Source organism: Rhinopithecus bieti, unplaced genomic scaffold (genome assembly GCF_001698545.2).
Source record: "Rhinopithecus bieti isolate Rb0 unplaced genomic scaffold, ASM169854v2 scaffold_29928, whole genome shotgun sequence".
Classification (NCBI taxonomy): domain Eukaryota; kingdom Metazoa; phylum Chordata; class Mammalia; order Primates; family Cercopithecidae; genus Rhinopithecus; species Rhinopithecus bieti.
Genome location: NW_016814053.1, coordinates 3,094,218 through 3,105,939, shown reverse-complemented (window position 1 = coordinate 3,105,939; position 11,722 = coordinate 3,094,218). Strand labels below are relative to the sequence as shown.

Below are 11,722 nucleotides of genomic sequence, written 5' to 3'. Positions count from 1 at the left end.
CCCTTGCTCTCTCTCAGTTTTCATCAGCACCACAAGAATGGGCTGGAATTTTACTAAATGCTTGACCATACATATTGCTAACAATGGATTCGTTGCAGACTATCCAGGGAAAACAGGATAGAAAAAACTTAATTGCAGTGTAACCCCAGTTTCATATCATGGCAACCCTGTACAAACAACTCTCAGTACAACCTCATGCCAGTTCCCATCTTCACCTCCCAGCCCCAGGGAGTCCTCAAGAGACAAAGCTCAGGAACTAATCTCAGCTTCTGATGGCAACAAAATTACCATGAAGCCTCTTGCCAGTGGGACCAGCACTCACTAGGAAAAACTTAATCTGTTAGATAACCCACTGCCGGGTGTGGTGGCTCATGCCTGTAATCCCAGCACTTTGGGAGGCCGAGGCGGGTGGATCACCTGAGGTCAGGAGTTAGAGACCAGTCTGGCCAACGTGGCAAAACCCTGTCTCAACTCAAAATACAAAAATTAGCCGGCTGTGGTGGCAGGTGCCTGTAATCCCAGCTACTTTGGGAGGCTGAGGCAGGAGAATCGCTTGAACCCGGGAGGCGGAGGTTGCAGTAAGCTGAGATCATGCCATTGCACTCCAGCCTGGGCAACGAGAGAAGAAAAACAAAACAAAACTCACAACTTGCTTGAAAGGGATAATTCATTCTCCCTACCTTCACCCCAAATATACATGCATACATGCAACGTTTTCTGAAAAGGAATCATCTTTGTTCTTTCTCTATGGGCAGAGCTAAGCCTTCTTCTGGCATTCCTGGCAAATGCTCAGGAAACAATGTCCTGGTTGTTTTTTAAAGGAGAGACTACTTCAGAAGGACTTGGGGAGAGAGATCTTCTGTACAGTTTCTCTTGGAAGATGGGGATGGAGGCTGCAGCGAGGCAGGCTGTCAGAGAGATTACGGCACAAAGCCCACATGGGAAAGACCAACTCCTCATCCTATGCATCGTTTGCACCTTCAGCCTGGTCAGGCCCAGAAAGACTGCATATCCAGTGCAAGCTGCTGGAGATGTGGCCTTTGGTTTCATAAAGCACAGGGTTTTTTGTTCATTCGTATTTGGAGGCAAGAGCCTGCGCATTTTCTGGCAGCCATAAACCTTGCCATATGCTGAGAGAGAGAGCGAGGGTTGAATTACATGCTACCTCATCTTTTGGTGTATCACAGCTGAGTCATCCATTTTGACACTCAGAGAATATAAATAGAAAGATCTGGGAGACAGAAATAAGAAATCTATACATCTTGGACTTTTTCAAGTTCTTCTTCTGGCCAGTATGTGCTGTTTTCCTTAGCAGACTTGCCCGTGATGAAACAAAGTCAGAGAAAGAACAGCCTTTGCTCAAACTTTTGAATGTCTTTGATACATTAGATTGGGAAAGACTGTTTGAAAGATAGGGAACAAATATGTTTTATTTCATAGAATTATGTGTGTGTCCTGAGTCAGTAGAGGCAAGAAGGGGGAGAAGCCTATGGATGACGCACGTAAGATTAAAATCCTGCGGGGTTTTTCCCCATCCTGGTGCCTTCACAACCTCAAGTATGGGGAAGCCAGAGTCATGCAGTGATTTCTGCACCAGGAATCTAAGCTCAGAAAGCATCCAGGCATAAGGCCAGGCACTGGTGATTTCTGCTATTTTTGCACTCCATGGTTTCTTGAGAAATGATGCATCATTCTGTTGGTTTTCTTGCTATTCTTCTGAGGTGGAACATAAAGCTTCAACATGTTTTATACCAAAATGAATATACTAAAGAGGTCTGGCATATAGTTACCCTAAAGGGGGCTGCCCAAGAGGAGGAAGAAGTGACCAGCAATGTCTTGTTAGCAGCCATAGACCTGGGAGAGTCAACATGTCAAATATATCAACAAACATTTCCTGAGTAGTCACTAGAATAGCATCCATTTAAAAGGCATAGTTTCTGCCCTGAGGAGCTTACAATATTTGGAGAGGAGGGTAAGAGATAAATACTTAAGCAGAAGATAGTAAAACTAAAGGCAAGTAAGGAAGAGGCTTTCTAGAAGTTTGATAGAGTAAAATTAGAGACAGGAAAACTCACAGGGCCATTTAGACTCAAGAGTAGCCTTCCCTCTGGAGGTCTAATTTAATTGGCACTATCACTGGGCAATTACTAAAATTGTTCATCGAGGGATGGAGTTAAAAACCTTTGAAAAAAGGCGGATAGGAGTACATGTGTATATATGAGAGAAAGAGAGAGAAACAGAATGAGAGAAGAGAAAGGAAAGGAGAGAAGAGAAAGAGAAAGAGAGGAGGAGGGAAGATTAGGGAGGAAAAGAAAGGACAAGAGAGAGTGGAGGGGAGAAGAGATCTCTAACCTACATCGAATCCCCCAGTGCTCAAAACTACTGAGCACGTTCTCCTCTCAGAATTGTTAAAGTCACTGTCATCCATAAATGCTTTTACGATTTCTAAGTATATGAGAAACATTTAATGTGCTTCACAAAACAAGCTAAATAAAAACCATCCTTACACTACGACTGCTGGCACTCCCCTGGGCTGTCTGACGGTATGAAGTTTTGAGCACACACACACATGATAACAAGCCTGCAAGGCTTGCCAAGAACCTTGACTTTTCAGGTCTTTGAATAAAGAAGAGAGCATATTTTTGTATTCATCTCAGTAAACAGATATAAAAGATTAATATGTCATTAAGTAGTATATAATTTTCAGGCATATTTAATGTCACTGCATATTTACAGTAATTTTCAAAGCAATTTTGCATCATTATATTATTCCCACAACAAGATTTTTTAATGTTTTTCTGAAATTGTACAGTTCTAAGAAGAGTTCTATGTACCTTCTTGGAGCTTCATCCCAACATCAATTTAGGAAGAAGGGTAGCTAATGTTAAAACTCGACGTGCATGAGTTTACATTTAGACACCTGTATTCTCTCTGTCCATCTGTCTCTCCCTCTCTCTCACAGATTTGAGACACAGGAACTAAAACTGGACCAAGGCTCCTAGTAAGGATCACAGAATAGAGGAATTTTGGTTCAATTCCCTTCCCAAAAGGCACATAAAAGTTTGAAAGAATGGAACATTTAAAAATTGACAATCCACCTTCTTTAGTGAAAGTAGGATACAGCCCAAAACCTCAGTTTCTGAGGATTGGATGCTAAGCAGAGTGCAAGTGGGACCTAAATGAGGGAAGGCACAAGAATAGCCACAAGCCTCTATAGATTTCTGGTAGGATATGGAGTTCTCCAAAAGGGGTGGCCCAGCAATTGCTTGATGGAAGTGTCAGGGTCTGGAAATGTGGGCAGGGCCGGAAAGCCTCCCTGTGTCCAGTTCCAGGTTGTGAAGCATTTGGCCAGGCTGCCTGTTACTTAGTATACAATGTGTCCACAGGAGGCCTAGCAGAGAGGAGGTCCCGCTCCAGCCACAGAAGGAGCACCAGTGGAGGCTGGGTTTGTAGCAGTGACTCCACACCTGTTGGTAAACATAATTCTCAACCAAAGATGATTCCACATCCCAAGGAGGCATTTGGCAATATCTGAAGATATTTTTATTTGCCACGACAGGTATCAAGTGGGTAGAGGCGTAGAGGCCAAAGATGTTCTAAATATCTAAAAGTTGCAGAACTTTCCCTTGGATTATACAGCCCCAAATCTTAATAGTGCCAGGGTTAGGAAGCTCTCTGATCTTGGACAAATTTCATAACTTTTCTTAGCCTTAATGTCCTCATCTGAAGAATGAGACTAATAAATAGCTTCTTGATTGAGTTGTTAGGCTGATTAATTCAGACACATGATTTATATGAAGCAATACTTTGCACAGTGCTTGACGCATTGTAAGTATTCAATAAATGTTGGCAACTATTGCTTCTCTCTCTCTCTCTCTCTCTCTCTCTCTCTCTCTCTCTGTCTCCCTCTCTCTCTCTCTCTCTCTCTCTTTAAGCAAGTATAAATACATTTGCTTGGCTCTATGGCCTATAGCCCATTCTTGACACTATTCTGCCTTCACAAAGCGCCTTTAGCAAAATTCTCAGTTCTCCAGCACTTTCTAAGAGTGGCCTACCTCACTGGTGATGATTCTTTGAGAAATGTGCTAAACATGTGTGCAGTTATGCACAAGGGAAGTTTAATTCAACTGATTGGTCCAGCACACACTACTCTGATTTTTGGAATTAAGATCATAACCCACCATTTCAGCTTTATGTAACCAAACCAGAATAAAACGCAGGCCAGCTAAACCCTTGGATAATTCATTGTTCTTCGGTGTGTTTCCGGATCATTGAAAATCTAAATGTGTAAGCACCACCATTTCTATTTCAAACATTTGTAGAAAATATTTCCAAGGTGAATTATACATTTCTCTGTATTTTTAACAAGTATATTCAGCAGTTTAAGTTTTCCTTCATGACTCAAGATCATCACTACTAACATCAGTTATCACACATGCTTTACCACAGTGATGGCTTCAGGATTGCTGAAGTTTCTTAGCTCCTTATCCGCATGCTAAATAGATCAAGGGCACTGTGCTTTCTTATCTTTTGTTTACACTAATTAACAAGGGGTTATTTGCCTGCTTAATTCCTTGTTTTAACATTTCTAACTGGCTGTTCCTTCAAACATTAGCATAATGCCAAGGGTGGATCCAAAATTTTAGGGAACCGAAGCTCAAACAATTGTTGGTTGTTGCGGGGAGGGACTCTTTATAAAAAAAAAAGATACAAAATTACAAATACAAAATTAGATACCAAATTGGACAGTGGGCATACTCCTGGAAGACATTCCTACTCTGGTTAAGCTAGCAATAATTCAATAATACACAGAAGTAACTATAAAATATACATATATATTCCAACAAACCCTAATTGACTTCTACTTAGCTATAGCTCAAAAAATGCCTGCAGCCTCTTCATTGCCATCTGACATGAGGTGATATGTGCTGGAGGGCAAGTCAGAGTGGCCGCAGGCAGTCTGAACCAATTGTGATTAAGATATCTTTCCTTTGGAAATTTTACAAAGCCATGTGACCTGGTGAACACATTAGTAGGTCACTTACTGTGGACCTGCCTTCATAGTAGTCTGATGCAGTATTACTCTCTTCTGAACTAAAAACCTAAAGCCAACCTTGACAGAGCTTTATATGAATTAAGAAAGAAAAGGCTCTGAATAAAGACTGACGTACCTCCTTGGAATAAAGCAAAGAGCCTTGCGTGCACAGAATTTGAGACATATGCATAAAATGTCTCTTTGGCTTATCTCTTATTTCTAGCTGTGCTTCACCAGGTGAGGAAAAATGAGCCAATCTCTTAGAGTCATTTTTCCCCAAAAAACACTTTATGTTCCTTTATTGGAGCCAGATTCCTGATCCCTGTACAGTGATGTATTTACTAAACAGAGACCTGTACAGAAATTACATACTATCCATCTAGATAGGTTGTTACACTTTTGCCTATTGGTGGGATAGTTCCATTTATCAAGTTTTATACATCAAAAAGCTTTGAATTTCACCAGATTGTCCATTAATTCTCCTCTGAAAAAGTGGCATTTAATTTCAGCTATTATATTTTAACATTAAAAAGCTTACACATTACACTTCTTCTCTGCACAATGGCATTGAGCAGACAGAGCTGAGTCCATTACCCCACCCAGATTTATACAGTCATATTTGAGAACTTTACACCAGAGAGCTGGGACAGTCACTCCTAATTAACACAGACTTCTTACTCTGAGAGCCTATCTTCTTGGCCACATTTTACATAGCCAATGAAGACATGCCAGCAACTATCCCATATATAACTTGGCATTAAAGCACCAGGTCTATCTGATGGTGGTGGCAAGCACTATTACTTTATATCCTGGTGAAAGGTGAATTTTAAAAACTGCCACCTGGAGATTAAAAGTCAAGGGCACAACGTACTCAGAACTGAGTATTGAGCATTCTGGTATCCCAAATGATGTGAATACTATCAGAAACCAATGGCGAATTGTACCCATGTTTCCCAGGTAGGGAGATATTAATAGATTGATTCAACTCCCATTACTAAATCCACATAGCCCTGAGGTTTTCCTGCAAAGTGTGTATCAAAAAATATGAAGTTAGGGTGACAAAGTTTGACAGTGATGTTATACAAGTCAAACTTGGAAGGTCATAGTAAGCATATCTATGCTGAGAGAAAAGCATCAAATCCTTTGTGTACACATTTAGTTTTATCGTAACAAAGCAACTTGTACACTTTTAACCTTTAAAACTGAGCATCATCTTTCCTTTCCAGTGAAACAAAAGAAAATTTAAAATAAACAGGAACAAAATTACAATAGAGAATGTCAATTCCAAATAAGATCCTACAGGTTCTGTTGATTCTCCCATTGAGTGGCAGGGCTCAAGCCATCATTAGGAGAGAATTTATTTTAAAAGTGTCATCTTAAACTGTAAGGATGTCTGTCAAATATCACAGTTGAACATGCCAGAGGAGAAGCCATGCTGTCAAAATGCCCACTTAACCCGCCCAAACATCTCACCCTTTGCTGACCTTCTATAACTCCATTTTTTAAAGCTTTTTTGTCTTTTTTTAAACAAAATAAAGTAGACAGATGCATGTTGGGAAATGCTAACTGTGCATATTCACATAGAGACACAGTGTACTCTCTGAGCCCAATGTACAGAGAAAGGAGAAAAGAAGCTAGAATTCTGTGCACTGCTACACAGCGACCTCGCACCTTCCAGCTTCCAGCAGAGCAAAGGGAACAGATTTTTCTTTTTTCCCTCAGAGCTCAATGGTGTTGATTCTGTACAGTTTCTGTTCAGACAGGAAGGGATGAAAATGAATTTCCAACAGAAAGGGGTAGAGACACTTTTTCCATTGTATTCTGCTCAAGGTATTTCTCCCAAAATAAGTTGAGAACCATGGTGTAGAGAAAAGAGTCCACAAGAACCGGGCGATTGAGCACAAGAGGGGAAAAAAAGGGTAAACGGAAAACTGCAACTTGCTCCCAGGGATTGGAGAAAATTTTTTAAAAAAGAAGGTTGGGGCCAGGTGCAGTGGCTCACGCCTGTAATTCCAGCACTTTGAGAGGCTGAGGTGAGCGGATCACAAGGTCAGGAGATCGAGACCATCCTGGCCAACATGGTGAAACCCTGTCTCTACTAAAAACACAAAAAATTAGCTGGGTGTGGTGGCACTCGCCTGTAGTCCCAGCTACTTGGGTGGCTGAGGCAGGAGAATTGCTTGAACCTGGGAGGCAGAGGTTGCAGTGAGCCAAGATCACACCACTGCACTCCAGCCAGGGTGACAGAGTGAGACTTCATCTCAAAAGGAGATAGAATCTTTGCAGGGACATGGATGAAGCTGGAAACTGTCATTCTCAGCAAACTATCACAAGGACAGATAACCAAACACTGCATGTTCTCACTCATAGGTAGGAGTTGAACAATGAGAACACATGGAAACAGAGCAGGGAACATCACACACCGGGGCCTGTCGAGGGGTGGGGGGCTGGGGGAGGGATAGCATTAGGAAAAATACCTAATGTAAATGACAAGTTGAGGGGTGCAGCAAACCAGCATGGCACATGTATACCTATGTAACAAACCTGCATATTGTGCACATGGACCCTACAACTTAAAGTATAATAATTTAAAAAAAGAAGGTTGGAATCTATCAGTATTCTGTTAGTCATCTTCTCCTTCATCCTCCTCTCCCTCCCCTTCATCATCTTCATCTTCTTCACCTTCATCCTCATCCCCTTCTTCATCAATACCTTCTAATCCTTCCTCCTCTTCTTCATCATCATCATCTTCTCCTTCTCCTTCTTCATCTTCATCATCATCTTCTCCTTCTCCTTCTTCATCATCCATATTGGGAACTAAGTTGTACTGTAAAAGGTTTGGCCAAATATCATCTTTGATGACCTCTCCTAACTCTTTAGGCCCTGCATCAGAATGGTCAGTAAACCAGGTAAAGAAGCTCTCTAATTCTGCATGCTGCTGCTTCCTGCTGGCTTTATTCTGCGTTTAACTTGAAGTTTTGTCAAATGCTTTCCAGATTTCCATTTGATTTCAGTGGACTTTGAAGATGGATCACCCCTCTCACTCAGAGGAAATTCTTTGGGGAGAATTTTATTTCCAAAGTAAGAATTTTCATCAAAATAAAAATCTATTTGGCAATTTGATTTAATGTCATCAAATTCCATCACTTCAACTATGGTCAAATAATGCAGTGGCTCTTCATCCTCCTCCCCAAGGAGTGCAGACACTTTGGGATGGTTGACAAATGTTGTTACCCAAAAATCTGGGATTTTGGCACTCAATTCTGACCTCTTCTGAGAAAATTATTTACAGAGTTTGTTATATTTCTGTTCTACTTTCAAAATTTCCTCACTGGTTTATTCATTAAGTCTGTCTATTTCATTTTGTACTTTATCAATGTGTTCAACTGCTTCTTGCTCTTCTTTTTCTCCTTTCTTTGGCAAGCCTGCAGAGGTCGATGTCTTCTCTGGCCTCAGGGCAAGAGGTGGTCTTGGTTTCTTCATTTGAGGCAGGAGTGGAGACAGGTGCTTGGGGGCCATGTGGCTAAGGTAGTCCAAGAATCAGATCACCGGTCTCCTCGCTCATCAGGAAGCAGGCAAAATACTCAGAGTCATTTTTTAAGAGCATTTTCTTAGTATGAATAGTCTTCTTTAGTTGACACTTAATAATTGTAAATATTTATGGAGTACAGTATGATATTTCAACATCTGTGTACAATGCATAATGATCAAATCAAGGTAATTAGTGTCACCTCAAACATTTATTGTGTTGAGAACATTCAAAGTTCTCTCTTGTAGCCATCAAAAATATCAAATAAATAATAACTATAGTTACCCTACAGTGCTATAGAACACTAGAACTTACTCCTCTTATCTAGCTGTCATTTCGTATTGGTTAAAAAAACCTTTCCTTATCTCCCCTTTCCTCTACCCTTCCCAGGTTCTAGTTAGCACTATTTAGTAATAGTTTTGAATATGATTTAAGTTAAAGTAAACATGATCGTTTGTAGTTCGTACTGTTTTCAGTAGTAAAAATTCAAGACTTGGACTCTTAAGGTGTCTAATAAAAAGCAAATGTTTACTTGTACTTCCCTTTGTTCCTCTTTACCAGCTATTTCTTTTTAATATTTACACTTTGTTTCTTTCTTTTTTTTTTTTTAAATAGAGATGGGGTTTCGCCATGTTGCCCAGGCTAGTCTTGAACTCTTGGGCTCAAGTGATCCTCCCACCTCAGCCTTCCAAAGTGCTAGGATTATAGGCATGAGTCACTATGCCCAGCCTGATTTTTAAATTTTGAAATAATTCTGGACTTAGAGAAAAGTTGCAAAGTTCAGAGATCTCTGATATCCTTTACCCAGTTTTCCTGACCACATCTTATATAGTCTTAGTAAGATGATCAAAATCAGGAAATTAACATTGATACAATACCACTAACTAATCCGTAGACCCTACTGAAATAATTTTGCCAGTTTCTCTACTAATGTCTTTTTTACTGGTACGATCCAGGATTCCACGTTGTATTCGGTTGTCATGAGTCCTAAGTGTTCTCCAATTTGTGACAGCACCTTACTCTTTTTTGTCTCCTACAACAGTGACAGTTTTGAAGCCTACTAGCCAGTTATTTTGAAAAATCTCCCTAGATTTTGATCGATAATTTCTCGTAATTATACTTTTTTGCAAGAATAACATAGAGGAGATGTTGTGCCCTTCCCAGTGTCCCATATCAAGAGATATACAATATTAGGTGATATTAACTTTGATGACTTGGGTAAGGTGATGCACACCAGGTTTTCTACCAAAAGACATTTTTTTTTCCCTTTGTAATCATTAGGAGAGAAAATCTAAGACTATGCAAATAGTCTTATTTCTTATATTTTTGCTCATTAATTTCAGTGCCCAATGATGGTTCTTATCTAAACAGTTATTGCTATTTGCCTAAGAATAATTTTTATTTAAATAATTTCTTCTACATTTATTAATCAGAATCCTACTGTAAGAAAGAATTGTCCTTTCTCACCCTCTTAATTATTCATTCAATTACTTATATCAATTTAGAGCCATAGATACTTAATTTTTTGAGTATGATCCATTATTACAATTTTTTAATTGTTGTTGCTCAAGTTGTTCCTATTTTTACTACAAAAGGAACCCCTTCAAGTTTCTTACATTCTTCCAGCACGTCCCCATCAGTTTTTGAGTACTTCCTTACCTTCTGGCACCACAAGATGTTCCAGACTATTCTTATCACTTCACTGGCTCAATCCTGGAGTCAACCAATTCTACAAGGAACTCTGGTTCATTTCATTGAAGAATGGCATTTAATAACCAAAATATAGATGCTAGACGTGCTCATTGCTAGTGGGATGTCATGAGGTACAGGAAATATGTGTCTGTATATTACATATGTATATATACATCTATATTTACTTCTTTATGCCATCTGTGTACATAATAAAAATCATGAGTTTATGCTGATACCTCCTATTCTAACACTATAGGGTTTGTTCTAGCTTCCTCCCCTTCCTTAGTTTTAACTTATTTCTTCTACTTGAAAATGTGGCTCGGCCGGGCGCGGCTCAGCCGCTGAATCCCAGCACTTTGCGGAGCCGAGGCGGCGCGGATCACGAGGTCAGGAGGTCGCAGACCATCCTGGCTAACACAGCTGAATCCCGTCTCACTTATAAAATACAAAAAATTAGCGGGCCGAGATGCGCGCCGGCCCCGCCTGTATTCCCAGCTACTCGGCGAGCTGAGCAGGGAGAATCAGCCAACCCGTGCAACCCGGGAGCGTGAGCTTGCAGTGAGCTGCGATCCGGCCACTGCACTCCAGCCTGGGCGACAGAGCGATACTCCATCTCAAAAAAAAAAAAAAAAAAAAAAAAGAGAAAAGCAAAAAGAAAAATGTGGCTCTCATATATTCATAATGTTTTTATCTATTTGTTCAGTTCTAGTAGATATGTAGCTTCAGAATTTCTAAAGCATATCCCCATGAGTATTTACCAAATAGATTAAGATATTTGCATACTGTTTGTTTTATAATACTTGTGTACAGTAGTCTTTAGTGCTATAGTATATAGTCAAAATACTATTTCCAACGCTACTTTTCTTACTGTTGTGTTCTATTTGGGGTTCCCTCAGCATCTGCATTGAATGTAATTAATTATAATGGGAGAGGGGGACATTCCCATAGTTCTAAGCGTCAGAGCTATATAGTAAAGGCATATTCAGAAAAGTGCTGCTCTGCTCATACCTTGCTCCTACCACTCTGTTCTTATTTCCCATTCTTTCCACCCTGTTTCCATCTACCCACTGTAGGTAACCAATCTCATTACCCCTGGCTTATTTTTTCTGTATATATTCCCTGTCGGGTTAGCAAAAATTAATAAATTTTACAATACATTCCATTAGTGAAGCTGTATGTAAATAGGCATAGCATACTTAGGCAAATGAGCAGATATGTGTATATGCTTTTAGTATTCCATTTTTTTCTTACATCAAGCATAGTATACTATACATATTCTTTGCATTTTACTTTTTTCACTTAAAAGTATGTCCTGGAAAATCACTACCTATTATTTTAGGAGACTTTCCTCATTTTTTTTTTCTTTACAGGTACATAGTACTCCATGTATCAATGAGCCATGGTTTTATTCAATCATTCTTCTATCTGTAGGCATTTAGATTGATTCCAATATTTTGCAATTACAA

The 11,722-nt window shown here is 39.8% G+C and overlaps 1 pseudogene; it reads right to left on the bottom strand.

Moving 5' to 3' along the window:
• Window positions 1-7,658: 7,658 nt before the first annotated feature.
• Window positions 7,659-8,578, bottom strand: LOC108513675 (protein SET-like; annotated as a pseudogene).
• Between the last annotated feature and the right edge of the window lie 3,144 nt (window positions 8,579-11,722).